The 20,341-nt window shown below is 47.6% G+C and overlaps 1 protein-coding gene across 1 annotated transcript in view; it reads right to left on the reverse strand.

Annotated features, from left to right (window-relative positions):
• The window catches only part of STON1 (stonin 1), a 267,354-nt gene extending 250,692 nt beyond the window's left edge, over positions 1-16,662 (reverse strand). Inside the window, exon 1 of the mRNA XM_086927761.1 lies at positions 16,352-16,662. The gene's annotated coding sequence lies outside the window, so the exon portion shown is untranslated. The remainder of the gene's footprint in view (positions 1-16,351) is intronic.
• Positions 16,663-20,341: the final 3,679 nt, after the last annotated feature.

Consider the following 20,341-nt stretch of genomic DNA (forward strand, 5'->3'; position numbering starts at 1 on the left):
TCTCCCACCATTCATTCTACTTTTCCCTTGGATGAAGACTCTCCCACCCTCCCTGCTTCAGTTGCCTCCAGGAGGAATCTCCCACCCTCCCTCCTTCTGTTGCCTCTAGAAGGACTCTCCCACCCTCCCACCTTCTGTTGCCTCAGAAGACTCTCCCACCCACCCTCCTTCTGTTGCCTCCAGGAGGACTTTCCCACGCTCCCTCCTTCTGTTGCCTTGGAGGAGAACTCTCCCACCCTCCCTCCTTCTGTTGCCTCCAGGAGGACTCTCCCACCATCCATTCTACTTTTCCCTTGGATGAAGACTCTCCCACCCTCCCTGCTTCAGTTGCCTCCAGGAGGAATCTCCCACCCTCCCTCCTTCTGTTGCCTTGGAGGACTCTCGCATCCTCCCTCCTTCTGTTGCCTCTCAGGAGGACTATCCCACCCTCCCTCCTTCTGCTGCCTCGGAGAAAAACTGGCCCACCCTCCTTCCTTCTGTTGCCTCGGAGGAGGACTCTCCCACCCGCCCTCCTTCTGTTGCCTCCTGGAACACATTTCCATGCTCCTTCCTTCTGGTGCATTGAGGAGGACTCTCCTATCCACCCACCCTCTGTTCCCTCCAGGAGGACTCTCCCAACCTCCTTCCTTCTGTTGCCTCATAGGAGGACTCTCCCACCCTCCCTCCCTCTGTTTCCTCCTGGAGGACTCTCCCACCCTCCCTCCCTCTGTTTCCTCCTGGAGGACTCTCCCACTCTGCCTCCTTCTATTGCTTTCAGGAGCACTTTCCCATGCTCCTTCCTTCTGTTGACTTGAGGAGGACTCTCTCATCCTCCAACCCTCTGTTGCCTCAAGAAGGACTCTCCCACTCTCTCTCCTTCTGTTGCCTTGGAGGAGGACTCTCCCACCCCTCCTCCTTTTGTTGCCTCGGAGGAGAACTCTCTTACCCTCCCTTCTTCTGTTGCTCAGATGAGGACTTTCCCACCCTCCCTCCTTCTGTTGCCTCGAATGAGGATTTTCCCACCCTCCTTCCTTCTGTTCCCTCGGAGAAAGACTCTCCCGACCTCACTCCCTCTGTTGCCTCCAGGACTCTCCCACCTTCCCTCCTTCTATTCTTTTGGAGAAGGACTCTCCTACTCTCCCTCCTTCTGTTGGCTTGGATGAGGATTCTCCCTCCCTTCCTCCTTCTGTTGCCTTGGAGGAGGACTCTTCTACCCTCCCTCCTTCTGTTGCCTCCAGGAGGAGGACTCTCCCACCCTCTCTCCTTCTGTTGGCTTGGATGAGGATTCTTCTTCCCTTCCTCCTTCTGTTGCCTCCAGGAGGACTCTCCCACCCTCCCTCCTTCTATTGCCTGCAGGAGGATTCTCCCACCCTCCATTCTACTTTTCCCTCTGAGGAAGACTCTCCCACCCTCCCTGCTTCTGTGGCCTCCAGGAGGACTCTCCCTCCGTCTGTGGCCTCCAGGAGGACTCTCCCACCCTCCCTCCTTCTGTTGCCTTGGAGGCAGACTCTCCCACCCTACCTCCCTCTGTTTGTCTCCAGGAGGACTCTCCCACCTTCCTTCTGTTCACTCCAGGAGGACTCTCCCACCCTCCTTCCTTCTGTTGCCTCGGAGGAGGACTCTCACAACTTCCCTCCCTCAGTTTCCTCCACGAGGACTCTCCACCTCCCTCGTTCTGTTGCCATGGATGAGGATTCCCCACCCTGCCTCCTTCTATGCCTCCAGGAGCACTTTCCCACGCTCCTTGCTTCTGTTGCCTTGAGGAGGACTCTCTCACCCTCCTTCCTTCTGTTGCCTTGAGGAGGACTCTCCCACCCTCCAACCCTCTGTTGCCTCAAGGAGGACTCTCCCACCCTCTTTCCTTCTGTTGCCTTGGGGAGGACTCTCCCACCCCTCCTCCTTTTGTTGCCTCAGAGGAGAACTCTCTTGCCCTCGCTTCTTCTTTTGCCTCGGATGAGGACTCTCCCACCTTCCCTCCCTCCCTCTGTTGCCTCGGAAGGGGATCCTCCCACCCTCTGTCCTTTTGTTGCCTCGGAGGAAGACTCTCCCACCCTCACTCCCTCTGTTGCCTCCAGGTGGATTCTCCCACCCTCCCTCCTCCTGTTGCCTCGGAGAAGGACTCTCCTACCATCCCTCCTTCTGTTGCCTTGGATGATGATTCTCCCACTCTCCCGCCTTCTGTTGCCTCCAGGAGGACTCGCCCACCCTCCCTCCTTCTGTTGCCTCGGAGGAGGACTCTCCCACCTCCCTCCTTTGTTGCTTCGGATGAGGATTCTCCCACCCTCCCTCCTTCTGTTTCCTCCAGGATGACTCTCCCACCCTCCCTCCTTTTGTTGCCTCGGAGGAGGACTCTACCACCCGTCCTCCCTCTGTTTGCCTCGAGGATGACTCTCCCACCTTCTGTTCCCTCCAGAAGGACTCTCCCACCCTCCTTTCTTCTGTTGCCTCAGAGGACGACTCTCCCACCCTCCCTCACTCTGTTTCCTCCAGGAGGACTCTCCCACCCTGCCTCCTTCTGTTGCTCCAGGAGCACTTTCCCACGCTCCTTTCTTCTGTTGCATTGAGGAGGACTCTCCCAACCTCCCTCCTTCTGTTGCCTCCGGGAGGACTCTTGTAGTAAACACTATCTTCACTGTTCCTCTCTGGCTAGACAATACTTCTATACTTATGACATCATAGAATGCCAGGGTGTCTCTCTAGTTGATTGTACCTCTCTATTCCCTGTTGTGGCGGTTGGTCACCTGAGGCTGAGCTACCAACAGCGAGCTCCTGGTGGGGTTTTCCTATCTACTTACATTATAAAGTAATCTATCTGTCTAACCTGGAAGGAACCTGAATAAAGGATCTTAACCTATCAAGTGGACTTCTGATTCTCCTTTACTACAGTTTGGCGACGAGGGTGGGATAGCCCTCTGACAACAGTTTGTCTCTTGTGTGACATTTCTCACCTCATTGACGATTGTTGTCCGTTGCCCGACGGTTGGCTGGGAGCTATCTTCGCGTCTGCTCTGCTTTCTCCATCTGATGACGTCTCTGGAATGCTGGGGGGTATTGGTGAATCTGCATTCTTTGTTCCTGTGACGTCTTCCTTGGAGAGACGTTCCTCACGCTCCTTACGTCTCCTTGTCTGACGTGACGGCCATTTTGTGTTTGTTAGGTTGCCAGGACAACGGTGTGCTCCGTTTCCCGTGTCTGAAGGCTGCTGTTTGTTTCCTTCTCGACGTGTTGAACTCCGCGCTCCTGTCACGCTGCTGTTTTTCTGCATACTGCTCCACAGAGTGACCCGCGTCAGCACGTCTTTTGTCCATCAGCGGAGTTTACTTACAAGAAACTATGTCAGTCAAGCGGAGCATGCTTACGAGCAACAGTGTTTTTGTATCGTCCAAAGCCTATGGTTGTGTTTTTGGATCGTCTCAATTCTTCACCTGTCCTGTGATGGTTCCAGTGAAAAGCGGCATTTCTTCTGTGCATGGTCAGGAACTTTTCACTTGCGCGACTTTGGTCAGCTTTTCCCTCGCATCTTCTGCGCTTTCGAGGTCTGTCACCTTCAGATGGAGCTACTTGCAGGAACCCGGGTGAGAGATCGCTCACCGGAGCTAATATCGTTATTTATTTATGTATTGGTGTTGCAGTTATCTCATGAATGCATTTGACTTAACACTTTTTTTTTTTTCCAGGAATGTGGTGTGTTTTTGATATAGCAAATCTGTTATGCTCATATGAAAATTCTATATTCTACGTTAGAGATATAGTAAGGTGTCTTTAGGTAGTAATACTATGAGTTGTCTGTATTCTAAGTTAGGGATGTAATTTGGTGTTTTTTTTTTTTGGGTAGTCCATGCCCGTCCATATCATTTTAATTAGTACCCTGAGGTATTTTTGTGTGGGTAGTCCATGCCCGTGTTATAGTGCATGTTCATCCATGAGGTCAGACCCTATATAAAGGTGGTGTTTTTGGTGTGAGTATTCTATACCATGTACTTGGTGTTTAAAGGTAGTATTTACTCCACCTCTTGTCCCAGGGCTATAGTCTTTACTCTATGCTGTGCCCTCTCATAGGGACGTTGGTGTCTATGGTAGTCTATGTCTTGGTTGGCTGTTCGGGGATGTTGATGGGTAGTCAACACCCATAGTAGGTTCCATAAGTATTTATGGCTAGTCCATGCCCCTTTTCCCAGAGATTTTGTTGTTTACTCTGCGGTGTACCCTTTTTCAGGGGAGGTTATGTGTTTTTTTTTTTGGGTAGTCAACACCCAAATTAGATTTTTAAGTGTTAATGGCTACTCCATGCCTTGTTCCCAGAGATATTTAGTCTGCTCTGCGGTGTACCCTTTTCAGGGGAGGTCATATGTTCACTTTGGGTAGTCAACGCCCATAGTATGTTTTTAAGTTTTAATGGCTACTCCATGCCCTGTTCCCAGAGATATTTAGTCTGCTCTGCGGTGTACCCTATCCAGGGGAAACTTTGTTTTTTTTTTGGGTAGTCAATGCCCATGCTGTCCTGCAGTGTAACCATGCTGTCCTGCAGAGTACCCTTCTCAGGTTCAAAGTCTCCTGTTATTGATAAAGATTGTGTTTACACTATGTTTTATCTGAGTCTACCTTCTTGTTGCTACTGGCCAGGGCTTCATTTAGGTAAGATTCGAGTTACATTCTTGTCATACATTATGTGTTGACATTTCTTCGTCAAGGGTTGTGTTGAGGGTTGTCTTGGTTTGTCTTAAAACCTCTCTCTTTTGTTAAGGAGAGGGGATGTGGTGTATTATGCCATAATTCTGATGTCATAATGCTGAATCTTTGTTCTTTTCTCGAATAACAATACCTCATGTTAAAGTCATCTTCTATTGTACACTACTACTTTTCGTTGTTCTAAAATGTGTACTTCCTTGCTGTTTGAGACATATGAGGTATTGTTACTGATTTTTCCTTTGTTTTGATATTACTCTATAAAGAGAGAGGATATGTAGTAAACACTATCTTCACTGTTCCTCTCTGGCTAGACAATACTTCTATACTTATGACATCATAGAATGCCAGGGTGTCTCTCTAGTTGATTGTACCTCTCTATTCCCTGTTGTGGCGGTTGGTCACCTGAGGCTGAGCTACCAACAGCGAGCTCCTGGTGGGGTTTTCCTATCTACTTACATTATAAAGTAATCTATCTGTCTAACCTGGAAGGAACCTGAATAAAGGATCTTAACCTATCAAGTGGACTTCTGATTCTCCTTTACTACAACTCTCCCACCCTCTCTCCTTCTGTTGCCTTGGAGGAGGACTTTCCCACCCCTCCTCCTTTTGTTGCCTCGGAGGCAAAATCTCTTACCCTCTCTTCTTCTTTTGCCTCAGATGAGGACTCTCCCACCTCCCTCCTTCTGTTGCCTCTCAGGAGGACTCTCCCACCTCCCTTCTTCTGTTGCCTCAGAGGAGGAATCTCCCACCCTACCTCCTTCTTTTGCCTCGGAGGACTCTCCACCCTCCCTCCTTCTGTTGCCTCTGAGGACTCTCCCACCCTCCTTCCTTCTCTTGCCTCAGAGGAGGACTCTCCCACCCTCCCTCCTTCTGTTGCCTCGGAGGACTCTCCCACCCTCCCTCCTTCTATTGCCTCGGAGGACTCTCCCACCCTCCCTCCTTCTGTTGCCTCAGAGGACTCTCCCACCCTCCCTTCTTCTGTTGCCTCTGAGGACTCTCCCACCATCCTTCCTTCTGTTGCCCCGGAGGACTCTCCCACTTTCCTTCCTTCTGTTGCCTCAGAGGAGGACTCTCCCACCCTACTTCCTTCTGTTTCCTCAGAGGAGGACTCTCCCACCCTACTTCCTTCTGTTGCCTCGGAGGACTCTCCCTCCTTCTGTTGCCTATGAGGATTCTCCCACCCTCCCTCCTTCTATTGCCTCGGATGACTCTCTCACCCTCCCTCCTTCTGTTGCCTCTGAGGACTCTCCTACCCTCCCTGTTTTGTTGCCTCCAGGAGGACTCTCCCACCCTCCCTCCTTCTGTTGCCTCTGAGGACTCTCCTACCCTCCCTCCTTTTGTTGCCTCCAGGAGGACTCTCCCACCCTCCCTCCTTCTGTCGCCTCTGAGGACTCTCCTACTCTCCCTCCTTTTGTTGCCTCCATGAGGAATTTGAAATTGGAGATACTTATAAAATTGGGATCTGGGCATTTGGAAGTCGGATTGTATTTGTTGAAAGGATTTAACAGTCTGACCTTGGAGAATAGCCCCTATCATTGAGATGCTGATGGCATCCCAGCCCGCGAAGCCGGAGAGGTCAAGCAATTTCGGTAAAAGGCCATTGCGCCAAAGTGGGGTCTCCTCTGTAAATTTGCCCCACCACCCAATCCTACGAAGGGTCAGACGCCAAGTCACAAAGACGGTCTGGGTCGCAAGTATGGGAACTTTTGACACGTGGCAAACTGAACTGACAAGTAAACAATCCTGGATACGAGTGGTCCATGTAAGGTGTTGGATGTGTGAATGACTGGATGTGTACGTGGATGGGGGAGGATTTGGCTTGGTGTATGGATGAATAGGTTGATCAACACACGGAGTGATGGACAAGTTCATAGATAGTAAGGAGGATGAATGGATTGGTAGGTGGAAAGATGAGATAGTAAGTGCTTTGTTAGTTGGATGGATGAATGGCTAGGGGTGTAGATGAGTGACTAACTAAATGGGTAAGTCGATGGGTGATTGAGTAGCAGGGTGCACTGGTAGATGGATGAGTTTGTAGGTAGGATGAATATGTGGTTAGATGTCCAGATGGGCGACTAGCTGGATGAAATAGTGAGTTGGTGAATCGACGTATTGCAGGTTATAAATGAGTGAGCAGGTGGTTGGAGGATGTATCAGTGAATGGGTAGTGTATCATGGATATGTGGGTAGATGGGAGATAGCTAGGTGGATGGTGGACAGGTTGGTGAATACAAATATGTGCAGATAGCTGGCGAGTAAATAGGTGGAAAAAATGGGTGCATGGCTAGATGAATGTTGGTAGCGGAGCTGGATAGGAAGAGCTGATAGTTTGTGAATAGGTAGGTGTTTGATTGCAGGCATAGGGAGATGATGGTGTGATTTGGTGGATGCCAGAGGACTGTGCTGGTAGATGCATGGAGGATCAAGTTAATGAGTATGTAGATGGTGGATGAGCAGGTCAACCATGGGAAAGTAGGTGATTGGTGTGCAAGTAGGTGATTGTTGAATAATTAGGTGAGTGAGTAGGTGGATGGGGATTAGTTGGTAGATGGCGGGCGACTAGACAGAGTACATTGATGGTAGATTATATAATAGATCATGAATGAGTAGGTGGTTTGGTTGATGAATGAATGGGTGGACAGAGTAAGTGAGTGGGTGTATGAAAGAATTGATTAGCAGATGAATAGATCGTTGGATAAATGGTAAGTAGGCGAATAAATGCTGAGTAAGTCAGTGGGTGTGTGAGTGGCTCGGTTAGATGGATGAGAGTGATTGAGTGGATGGATAGAGGTCCGAATAGTGGATGATAGAATGAATGGGTAATTGATAAGTAGGTGGATGGCTAAAGAGTGAGTAATATAAATCAATGGTGAGAAGGTGGCTACATGCTGAGCGGGTCAATGAGAGGATACGCGGGGGTGAATGGGTCATAACAGTAGGCTGAGCGCTGCCAGGTGATACTTTCCGGCTGTGAACAAAAGTTAAATAAAGACAAACACACTGACGCTGCCTCTGCCTCGTTGGAGACCAAGAGCAGCATTTATAGAAGCTGCCTGTGGGATAAACAATACACAATAGAGTGTTTGATATTTCCACAGGATATGCTCTTGGCTGTGAAGCTATGTTTCAATTAGGAAACTGTGCAAGGATGACTGTATTGAATTTCCGCTAAATGCTACTGAAACAATAAAGAGCTGAGTTAAACGGAAGTGATGCCCCTGAAAATAGCAGCCATGCTCTGGAGAGTTACCCTATGCAGCCAGCCTGGGCGTGAAGGGTCAGGCATTGTTAATGACAGTCACTGGCTGCTGTCTCCATTCATAACATGCTTTGCTGCCATGGTGCATCACAGGAAATGGCCAGCCCTCCCTGGGCTTGGATATCAATAGTGCAGCAGGTGCAGTGGCACTGGGGCCTAGGGGTATGGGGACCCTCCTGCACCATAATTACGGCCGTACATCACTACCATCAAGACCCACGCATGCCACTCTTGATACGCGCCCGCCCGGGTTCTATCTGCATATGGGCAGCTCCACCATGAAGCCTGGCATGTGCAACGGTTTTCGTATTGCTTTGTCTCATTTAGTAGTTCAGTCCGGTCAATGCAGTCTGGTGGAGAATGTGAAGCGGTCTGTAGTAGTGTCTGTGTGTCCCCAGTGTCTCTATGTCTGAGCTGCTGTCTGTAAGGCTGAGTGAGTGGAGCCACAGAATGGTGCTGAGCAGTGAGGGGTGAAGTTAGGAGATAGGAACAGCTGGAGGGGGATGGAGCCCTGACAGAAACTACCTGCGACTGCTTTAGCATAGGGCCCAACATGAAACAACGAATGTGCCTCCTACCCGAGTGGCTCCAGACTACAACTACAAGACTCTGCATCCAATGTTCTATAAGGTACAAGGTGTAATAGAAGGTTCTAGACAGCATAAGAACAGTGAAGCCACGGTTAGATTTGCAAAGGCATCAATAGTAAATTCTTTATAACGTGTTTATTTACATTAAAGGAAGGAGCTTGCACAGTAGCAGGTGTTGTGGCCTCTGCACAGAGGCTTCCATTACAGCAGGGTGTTTGTTTGGTGTAGTAGGGCTTTGAGGTTGTACCGGTAGAGGGTGAAACTCTACTGGTTCTTAATGTCATAGGAGAGGGAACAATGCACCGATCATTGGTGAAAGCCTGCTTGGCACCATTGGGGAGACCCAAAGGAACCAGGGAACAAGGGCAGCCTTCGAAGGAGATGGGTTGGCATGGTCTATGCAAGGGTGGGTGTGGGTGCATAGCAGCCTGACTACACCTACCTTTGACCAGTGATGCATATTATTTGGCTACCAGTGCAAATTATTTATGCACTTACAAAAGTTGATGGGAGGAATGCTTGCAATAAGCCTAACCACTGCAATCGCTTGGGTTAGCATGCCAACCCATCGTTCTATGGCCCACCATGCTACCTCAGTTTGGATCCTGCCTTATGCAAATCAGTCTTGATCCTGCTCCAATAGGAACAATACAGCCTGAACTGCAGGCCATTTCCTCCTAGAACAGGAACACGTGCAAACCAAGGCCGGTTTCAACATCTATATGACTCTTTAGTCAGGTGTAACTTGGTCCCAGTGGCACAGTGAGCAAAGGACCCTCGCTCTCATCCCCCACAAAAGCTTATCAACATGCTACAACAATAGACCCTTCAAGGTAAAACTGATTTATGGGGCAGGGTTCCAGCAACTCAACAATTACATTAAGACCTACAGTCCTCGGCCCAATGTCTAAGTTGGTTTCTTCCCACGCTGAGCGACAGAGTCTACAATCATTCATTTCTACATGGGGTGATCTCAAGACCCAAGTTGATGGAAAAGTCAAGTTTCACAAGATCCATCACCCATCACTCCTCCTCCATCTTCATGATATTGTCTTCAAAATAAAGCTCAGTACTGGATTTCCTTTAGTCATTGAAACTGTTGCCACATCATCTCCACTTCTTTTTTACTTCTTCACCCGTACTCTCATATCTGGGATTCTGCACGGTTCCACCACAGAACCCATCATGCTGGAGCCACAGCCTGACCTTGATTCTGGAGTGCTTCCACCCTGCTTGATCCCGATCAGTGAGTTGATGGCTGAAATCTACTTAAAAGTCAATGCCAGCGAAACTGATATCCTGACATGCAGAATTTTGCCCATGTGGTACCCTCCATCTGGCTCCAAAGCTTGGTACATCATCTATGTCTTGAATATTAGTGAAGTTTCTTAATGTCACCTTACAAGTCACGATTACGCTGATGCCATCATGATTGGTAAACGGCAACAGACTTTATCTCAATCATGCAAAATATCTTCTGTGTAGAGTTCAATAGGTCGAGAGTGTAAAGGCTACATTTCATCTACCACCTTGAGACCACACAACTTCAACATACATGCTCTACCCTTGCTTACTGTAGCCAGGAGAATTTCCTCCAAGGCCTTCAGCATCACACACCCTTCCTTTCATGGTACAACAACTAAATTCCTCCAAGGAATACTACCCATTTACCACCCAAAATCCTTCATTTGAAAATAAAATGTAATATATATATAAATACATTTGTAATTGGCCTGACCAATGCGAGCGGAGCAATGTGTGCCATTCCAACCCAAGCGCAACCACGCTTGGTTCAACCACACATACTCCTTAACCACGCATATGTGTGGAAAAGGCACTGTGCAGTCCATATGCTGAGATGGGTAGGCCTAGTAAAAGAAAGGATCGGGAGAGGATGTGGTGAGGCAAGTGGTGCTGGGGCTGGGCTTTGTGGGGTGGGGTAATTTTTAAGGGTTGGAGTAGTTTTTAGGGCTCACGGTTAGGGGGTCAGGGTTATTTTCAGGGCTGGGGGCGGGGTATCTTTTAGGGCGCAAGAGGGCTGGGGTAGTTTTTAGGGCTTGGGGTGGGTTGTGGTAGTTTTTAGGGCACGCAGGTAGGGGTATTTTTTAGGACTCAGGTGGGGTCGTGGTGTTTTAAGGGCTCGGGTTTACTTTTTAGGGCATAGGGGGGGGTGGTGTATTTTTTAGGGCTAAAGGGAAGATCAGCGATGTTTTTAGGGATCAGGGGAGGGTTGGTTCGTTTTTAGGGCTCAGGGTGGAGTTGGGGTACTTTTTAGGGCTTGGGGTAGTTGTTAGGGCTAAGGGCAGGTGGCATAGGGTGGGATCTTTACCACACATCCCTATACCAGTCATGTCTTTACCACAAAATTGAATGGTAAAGGCATGTGTAGTAAGGGAATGCGTTGTTCAGGAGCATTCGTGGTTTAGGCAGCGTAGTAGAGGCACGTGTGGTTTAACTATGCGTGACTCTGTCATACATCCATATAAATTGCAAATTCAACAAGTCTCAACTTTAAGGATTCATGTCCTCTGAGCAGTCTGCTACAGTTTAAAACACCTTTCTGGCGCCACTAGTAATATATTTACAATAATTTTTCAGCAGTACCATCAAGATCTGGTGATTTCTCATGTGAAGAAAATACCAAAATCAATATGATTCTCCTCAATTCTGGAGCACTAACAACTGTATAATCAACTCTGGTATGAACAGGCACAACCTTCCTAGATAAATAAACGAGTGTCTACCTCATGCTTTCTCCTCCATCATCCGAGCACATTACTGGACCTCAGTCATACATGGCACCAACGCACAGTTAACATCTGTTTCCTCTTTCTCATGTTCAAGCTGTACCAGTATTCCGCATAAACTTCTTTGTTCTAGCTCTCTTTGGCTAAGGAGCTCCTCTTAATATAGCCTTAGAGCTCGACGTAGCGAGCTCTACCAGCCATTAAAGGCCCGCTACAGCGTTATTGGACGAAGGCGACAGCCTTTAACAAGGGAGTGCACCTTAAATGGCTGTTAGAGCCCACTACAGAGGGCTTTAAGGCTATTAGAACATTCCACCCCTAGAGGGCAGAATGTTTCGTTTGTAAAACAAAAGCCTCACGGAGCTTGATGGGGATGAAATCCCCTCAGGCGCCATGAGGCCTTTGTTCACAGCAACAGCTGTGAGCAAACATTGGAATATTGCTGCTCCGGGTTTGTACCAGCCATTAGAAGCCCAGAGCACTCCACTGTCTTCAATGGAGCGCTCAACATTCAAATATTCTAATACATCTTTCAAGTTAGGCCCTTTGTGTTGCTGTGGTGTCAAGCCTGCTGCGACACGACTGGATCTCATTTATGGTCTCATGTAGTTCACTCCACTTTTTACATCAAGGTCACACTAACCACCAATCTCCTCAACCATATGTGCATAGCATTGCAGGTAACTCACTGTGCAAGATAACAACGCCACAGAGCCACAATAGCGACAGCAGTCTGTCATATAAATGGCCATGATAATTCTCCGTTTAGACTGCAATCGTTACTTCTCAAAAATATATGGAATTACTGAGCATGTCTATATTTTCTGTACACTCTGTAGTTTGCATTTTTTCAATGAATGGGTATATTTTAAAATACAGATTCGGAATCTAATCACGGTGTTAGTATTCCTACTTTGTGTGGCAGCTAAAATTAAGGAAAGTGGTAGGAACGTTGTTTATGGATGCATAATTTTTCCGAAAGGAAGATTCTGTGAAATCGCTTGCACAGGAGTTCTACTGGAAGTGTCATGAAGATGTGGCATGATCCTGTTACAAATACAAATTTACAAGTCCTTCTCGCAGGGAGCAAGGCCTTCGTGTACAAGAACCTATAGATGCTGATGCCTCAGTGCACCAACCAGGAACCAATCAATATTCTGACAACTGATGTTCATTCACCAAAAACACGGGCTAGGTTTCTAAAAGTACAAGTTTAGGAACAATCCTGATCTCTCAGCTTATCCTTGAAAAGTGTCTCAAACCACTTGATCTTTAGGGAAGTCCTGAACAACTATCTATTGAAATAAGCCTTTGAAATACAACCTTGAGTCACCAGAGAAGAGTAACACTTCATGATGCTAGACGCTGCCTACTTTTTATTGACTTTTTCAATACAGATGAGAGGGAGATTTTAGATAAAATGTGGGGATTTAATTAGCATACACTGAAGTGACAACGTTTTAGGTGGGAGAAAGTTAAAATTAACCCATTTTCCGCTTAAACTTTAAGTGGACAACCTATGAAACAAATGAAATAGATACAAAAAACCTGTTTCTGGATCTTACGGTATAACCATCTGACCCTATTACCTTACTGGACTTTAGGTTTTTTCTTTCTTTCAGCTGGATGCATTCTTCTGTAAATGCTAGCTTCTAAGCCCATGGCAGGTAAGGTACCTCTTTCAACATGTATTTACTAACCATATGTGTGTCTGTAGAAAGGTAGTCGGAAGTGGGTGCAAGGTGACATGTCTGGCCCTCTGCAAGCCAAGTACATTTAAATGCAGTATTTGTCCAGAATTTCAGTCAGTTCCTTGTTCTACATACACGCTATCCTATTTTCATTTGCGACTTAAGATGCCACCTCCTGTACTGTTGCTTTTACTTACACCCACAGTAAAATATGCTACAGGCCTGACCTAGAATTGGGTGATAATTGAAATTCCTCTAATTTGTAGAGGGAGTGGAAAATCCTGCACTAGAGGATCCACCATGGATTTTTCTTAAACATACTAAGGGGCAGATTTATGTTAACTGGCGCATCCCCAGGGATACGCCAGTTAATGTGCGCCACAGCTACGCCACCCATGGTGCGCCGCATTTACAATGCGGCGCACCATGGTGCAAAAACGGCACAGATGCGTGACGCATCTGTGCCGGAAATGTGGCGCATTGCTGGAGTTGCGTCGCAAGTGCGACGCAGCTCCAGCAAGGCTCGGGGGTGCCCCTTCTACACAATGCTGCGTCAAGACCTACGCCTGCTTCAAGCAGGCGCAGGGTTTTGACGCAGCATTGGCCTGAAAGTGACTGAGTGAAATCTCATAGATTTCACTCAGCCACTTTCAGAAGGCGTTCCTGCGCAAGAACGCCCCCCCCCCCCCCCCCCCCTGCGCAGGAACGCCTCCTTATGGCGCAGGGCTTTACAACGTGACGCATCTCCTAGATGCGTCACGTTGTAAATAGGGTGCAGTTTGCGCCGCCGTTGCGTCGAATAAAGTGACGCTATTGCGGCGCAAAGAGGCGCAAGGCCATCATAAATCTGCCCCAAAGACTTTGGCGTAGGTAACACCACTGTGGCAAATCCTATGAGTACTGTGGCAAGAAAGCCAGGGGCCTGGTGCAAGCTAGGAAAAGGCCCCTTGGACAGTTGTTGGATTGTGAAATACAGCATTATCAAAGTGTAATTGGACTCAGTGCCACTGCACCTGCTGCACCAATCGTAGATATGTCCCTGAATCCTACAATGCAGTATTTATTTCCAGAAATCGAATGAATCGGGCCTTTTACGTAGTTGTTTAAAATGTGTTTTTACATCAGCCATTTCCTTCTTCTGTTTCTGTACTTTATCTTTGGGTTACTCCAAGCCTACCACTTGACTGACTAGGTTTACGTTCAAAGCCTTCTCCAGACCGCCAGGGATTCACAAGCTGGCGCTCATCACTTGGGAGAGAAAAACAGAAAAGGGAAAAAAAAAAGAGTATGGGAAAACAGGGAGACTGGGGAGATAACCCTCCCCCCCAGCAAGAATGAGATAAAGAGACAGTAAGTGTAGGGTGGTGAAAGAGAGAGAGGGACACGACGAGATGGAATCAAGGCAGGAGGCCTTGACCCTCAGAATCCCGCATTAGGCAGCAGACTCCTAAAAATCCCTTTTCGCTAAATCACTTATCTTATATTTCTAAACTGCACTTATCTTTTATTGTTTTAACAAATTACAACCCAGTGGCGTCCCAGGCCAACCTTGCATGTGCATCGCACTGTTATGGTTGTTATGACAACGAGTACAGTTAGGACGTCAAAGATTCCTGGTGGACTGAAAGACACGTATTTGAATTTTTGTTCTTTCTTCAAACTTGTTTACAGTGTATTTTGATTTACCGATAAACGCATTTCAGAACACAAAGTAAAAGAACGTGAGAAATGCACACATCGGAACAAAAAGGCTAACATTGTAAAATAAAAGTTGCAAGTGATTTGACAGACTGGGAGTTTGAGGTGAAAGTTAGCGCTGTTGGAAGGATAACAGCTTTTTTTTCGTTCTTTAGACGTTCAGAGAAACTTTGTGAGAGAGGAGTTTGGCACAAGGGGAGCCTGGTGATTACTTTCAGTGTCTGGAAAAATGCTTAGCCCTGTGGGAACGCGCTGTCCAGTTCCAGCTGCGAATCAAAGAATACCTCGCGGCTTCTCAAAATGGCAGACGCAATAAACAGTGTGATTATCAAACGGCCTGGTCGAGCGGCGCTCTGCCCTCCTGCCAGAGGGAAGGTCACCCCGGTGCTGCGGGAACGAAGGGAGGAACACTGCAACCTCTCCCTCACACGGCCCTCCTTTCTGCCGCCGATGGAATCTCCCGGCATCCCTTCCTCTTCCCCGAACTCTCGGAAAACTCTTCCAGCTGACAAGACGCAGGGCCTCCAGCTGCACTAATCCCACGTCACCGCGCACAGAACATAGCCACGGTTGTGTACACAGCTCACGTGAACCATATGCAGTGTCGCATACTTAAGATTACCAATGGCTCGCTGTCATCAAGGCTAAAGTACTGGTCTTTCCTGTCACGAATTGGCGATTCCCGCAGTGTTACAGCAACTGAAGTCAATCAACAGTACATCTCCCAGAATGCTTTATGCTGTACAATGAAACTCAGGGGGTGGAGGGCAACTCCGAGGTGACATTTGGATATCTGGTAAATCAATGTATGCTGTATGTGAACAGTGGCAAGTGTTGTCTTTCATAGACAAGCACCCTCACCCCGACTTTCCAACTCTTTCTCACAATGTTATTATATAACTCGTGTTTTTCTATTCAGGAGGCAACAGCCGCTCAATTCTGCCCCCTTTGACTAAAAAGTCAGGACTGGACAGGACAGGACTATCCATTAGATATAATGGAGGCGCTTGGCAGGTCTGACACAATTCGGGTGTTTTAGTGAGAAAGCAGTAGCGTAGCCAGTGAGTGTGTCATGGGTCCTAGTACAAGGATATGCCCACTCACTGCAGTTTGAATTATAAAGTGCACCAATAATCAGTGCGCACGGTGCCACTGCACCTCCTGCACCATCGGAAGGTACACCCCCTTGAGAAACAAAAAGTTTCTAAGTTTGTAAATAGACAAAAGAGTGACAAGTCGTTCCTCGACCATTGTGAGAGGGTGTTATATATTTTGCAGGGCCGCGGTGCGTCTCTAAATTTGTATATATTTTCGCAATTCACCAGAAGTTTTTAAGATCACTGCGGCGGTGAGGTTGGCATTGCTGAGCTATGATGTCATGGGCTTTTATTATTTTCTGGCTCTCAGTTTCCACAGTAATGTGCCCAGGCCGTCTCCTTTTCAGAAGGAGTTTTTCTCCCCTGGCTGACTGCATTCATGGCAGCTTTACTCCGCGTGAACCAACCGACCCCCCTTCCCCCACCCCCTCCCCACTTCTGCAGACTCAACCCTGCAGACGGAACGAAATAAACAGGTATCGGTTTGGGAAGACGGCTGGTTTGCCTCCCAATGCTACCCTTAAAGTTCGTACGCGAAGACTTAAACTTTCACTGCCTGGGGATGTTAAGACAAAATATAACTGCAAAAAGTGTCACTTACTTGTTTATACTTTGACGTCTGTGGAGTCAAACGTGAGAGCGGGGCGTGGAATTGTGCAGCTCGACTCTCAGCGCCTCGCAGCGTCCTCCAGATGCAGGCACCGCTGTGCGCCCCTCGGCGCGTCGGCTGCCCCGGGCTCCAGCGGGCCACTCTCCCCGGCCAGAGCGTGAGGCCCACCGCAGACAGTCATCTGCAGGAGAGACGAGGCCAGAGCATGTCTGTCAGGAGCAAGTCTGAGAGAAACAACGGAAAACGCGGCTTGTGTGATGGGGCTGAGTGCGTCCCGTCAGGGGGAGGGCGGCCGCCGACTGACAGAGAGCGCTGGGAGAGGCCGGGCGTCTCGCCTGTTTGTGGTGAACGCACACACTGCAGGAAGCTGGAGCTTTCCAAGGGATTTTTTAATGCACAAATCCTTTGGAGACTGAAAGCAGACCCATCATGAGAGATGAAAAGCTTGTACTTTTCTGGTCGCTGATCAAATTCCACGAATGCCTTTAGCAATGTCAAAATGTAATGGCCGGACAGAGTTATATAAACCAAAGAATGAGCTGTGTTTCGCTGCATAGTTCTGTTCAAAAGTTAACGGAAGTATAACTCACCTAAGATGTACTTAATACCGCGCAGCAATACCAGGCCCACACCTATGTACTGGTTACATACACTTGAGTAAATTGCTAAATCATTTATTCACTACAACACTGGAGTGCTAGGAAAAGTGATCACACGTCGTGACAAATGTGAGGAGGTGACGTGTGTATATAGGTCATGGGTACCCACAAACCTTCTTTCGGTGGTCAAAATTACAGTCTGGTTTGTGGCCGAGAGCCGCACCGATGGGCCGGCAGGTGGGGGCAAGGTTGGTGGGGGCGGGACTTGCAGGGGCGGGGCTAGAGTTAAAAAAAATCACCTTTTCAAAACCTTATTAGACAATATTTTATACTACTCAGTGTTAATAGTTCAGGAAATCTCTTCCCAAGGAACCTCTCGCCAAAGATACACAACACATACTTTGTAAACATTTGTAACACTATTAGCACTTCACAGGGGCTCTTTGGAACATTACACCATCCCATCTGTCACAAAATCTAAAGGGAACATAATTTTTGTCTTCTGTGGTGACCACAGTTAAGGCATCTATGTAAAATTCAACAAGCAACCGATTAAAGAGGCTCAGAGGCCTAAGTGCACAGACATAATACATTCGTGTCACCGAGACAAAGAAAGAAATTGAGAAAACATCGAAAATAGGGAGACAGTAAACAGGGAAAAAGTATACAAAAAGGTAAGAGGGAAAAATAAGATGAGAAAAGATAGAAAGATTGTAGCTAGAAAGCAGAAAGGACACATGGGAAAAGGAAAAAAGAAAGGGTAGAAGTAAAAATGTGAAAAGGAATGAAGAAGGGTAAAAGGAGAAAGGAAGAAATGGGGCAAGAATGAATGGAAGTATGGATGAATGGATTGATGGATGGAAGGATATTAGATAGACTGGTGGATGAATGAGTGAAAAGACGACTAAATGTGTATAGAATGGTAAGTGTGAAATGATAGAAAAATGGAGAAGTGTAAGGATGCATGAAAAGAGAGTGGGCGGAACTATTCTAGGAAGGGTCGCTTTTACCACTCTGTGTCAAGAGAGGTTTAGTTATAAGTCGGGTTGCTTTAATTTTCTGGCTGCTTATTTGCAAACACAGATAACAACGTTAACTTGTGGAAGTGTTGCATCAGTCCCCCTCTTTGATCATAAGTTTGAGTTCTCCATATTATATATCAGCGCAAGTGACCATTATAACCAGTAGTATTTTTTCAAATAATTGCAGGAGCTGGGCAAGTATACATTTGGCACTGATGGTGGAGAAAGGGCTATTGAAACTACATCTCGAGAGAGATAACGGCTGGATGGGTGCCCCGATCCAACAAGGAGGCTGTTAAAACAAGACAAAGGGATAACGTGCAGAGAAAGAAGATGCACCGAGGCCTCCTCCCTCTTCCATTTACTGTCTCACAGACACCAATTGTGAGAAAGTGGCTCTATATATACTGGACAATAATGAAGTACAGTGTGTATAGAGTCCACAAACCCCAAAGGTATAACTGAGGTTAACATTAGGACTGACCTTACTCTCAAAAGTGGTAGTTTGGTCGATCAGTAAGGCAGTACCAGAGGGCAGTGTAAAGCATTTGTTGTACACACTCAGTCAGCAAAGGATTTCACACACTCAAAGACTGAACTCCAGGCCAATAGTTTTTATATCCAAAGATATGGTTGTTTTATTTTTAGAACCAACAGGCAAGTAAATATACTTTGCTAGATATGAGAACTCCCATGTAATTACTTTGCAAGGAAGCAATAACGTTGGTGAACACAATAGGTACAGGAGTTGCTGAAGGCAACTCAAGTATAGACACACTTTAGCATTGAGCTCAATGGATTGTTACCTTAAAAGTGCAGTTGATTACAGTACAGATTACTTTAGTAGTTCCAGGACTATATCCTAGATTCAGTCCTGGGGTCTAAGCTGAAACCAGATTAGCAAAAACGTTTTAGTTACTGTGGTGAATTTTCATGAATATAAAGCTGTTTTAAAAGTCCACACTTAGAAACTTTTCAATGACAACCTGGCAATGTTATTCAATGGGAGAAAATTCAGGTTGTAAGTAAAGTATGATCGCGTTACTTTTGTAATCCAGTACTGGGTTTCTAGGGCCAGCACTGCGGTCTGAACTTAAAACAGGTAGGTAATTGCGTTTCAGTATTTCGTATGATTTTTAAAGAATATTTCAAGTTTTCAAAAGTAGACACTTGGAAGAAATTTCATAGAAAAGCAGACAGTGGGTTTCTATGGAGAAAATACAGATTACTAGTAAACCTGGTAAGGATTACTTTTGCGGTTGAGTACCGGGCTGCAAGGTACAGTACTGGCTTCTCGCCTACTTGCAGGTGAGTACTTCGGAATTCAGACTACGGCTGATTTTATATGAATATTTGCAGTTTTCAAAACTTCACACTTAAAAAATTTTCAAGTCAAAATGGGTCAATGTTATCCAACGGCAGCTAAGTGAGTTACCGGTTTCCAGGTGAGTACTTGGCTGGTGAAGTTAAGGTTCCGGGTATAGACTCAGGGGTTCACCAGGGTCAGGTAAGTACAGTTGGTTCCGCCCCAGCAGCGCAGGGCCGGCCGGGTGCAGAGGTAGGTAGGCCCAATGATATCCAATGGGGGAAAGGGGGTCTTCGTTTGGTGGCTGCTGGCTAGCAGGCCACGCAGCTGTGGAAGCTGGACTCCTGGTCACTTGCTCAGGGCAAGGGGGGAAGTAGGGTAGGACAAAGGTGGCACATCCAGCGGCACTCGGGCGGCTGGGTGCAGGGTGCTCTATGTTATACAATGGGAAAGGTCAAAAAGGAACAAAGGCTGCAGGCTCGGGGATGGAGACTCTCCAGGGGCGACCAGCACTTCGGGAGGTACTTTGGGATCTTGGAGCACAGGTAGGTACCCAAAGGGAGTCACAGGGTGCTGTAGGGTGCCGGGCCCGGGGTGTCTTTGGGTGTCGGAAAAAGCGTACCCTCGGCTGGTCGCGGTTGGGGTGGCCCCTGGTTCTGAATCTGCAGGCGTTGGCTGGTTCCTCGAGGAGGGTCTTTGGGCACTGGACTTCGGGTCCCAGTCGCCGGGGGGACGTCCTCGTGGTCTTGGTTTGGTTGGGCCCGGCCCGGGCTCGGCGGGTGCAGAGTGGGCAGGTCTGGAGCTTCCTGGTTGGCACCAGGTGGGTTGTTGCAGCTGAGCCTCTGCTGATGGGAGTCCCAGTCTTTAAGAGGGTCAAGGGAGGCAGATCCTCTGGGTGTCCCAAGGTTGCTGTCCGCAGGAGTTGCCGGGATTAGGCAGGAGCAGGTTCCAGGATTGATAGGCCAGTAGGGCTGGGGCCAAGTCAGTTGTTGTCGTCCTGTTGTTAGCAGCTGCACGGCGGGTCTTCTTCTTCTTGATCTTCTTTCTTCTTTTC

The sequence above is a fragment of the Lissotriton vulgaris genome, chromosome 6 (assembly GCF_964263255.1).
Source record: "Lissotriton vulgaris chromosome 6, aLisVul1.2, whole genome shotgun sequence".
NCBI lineage: Eukaryota > Metazoa > Chordata > Amphibia > Caudata > Salamandridae > Lissotriton > Lissotriton vulgaris.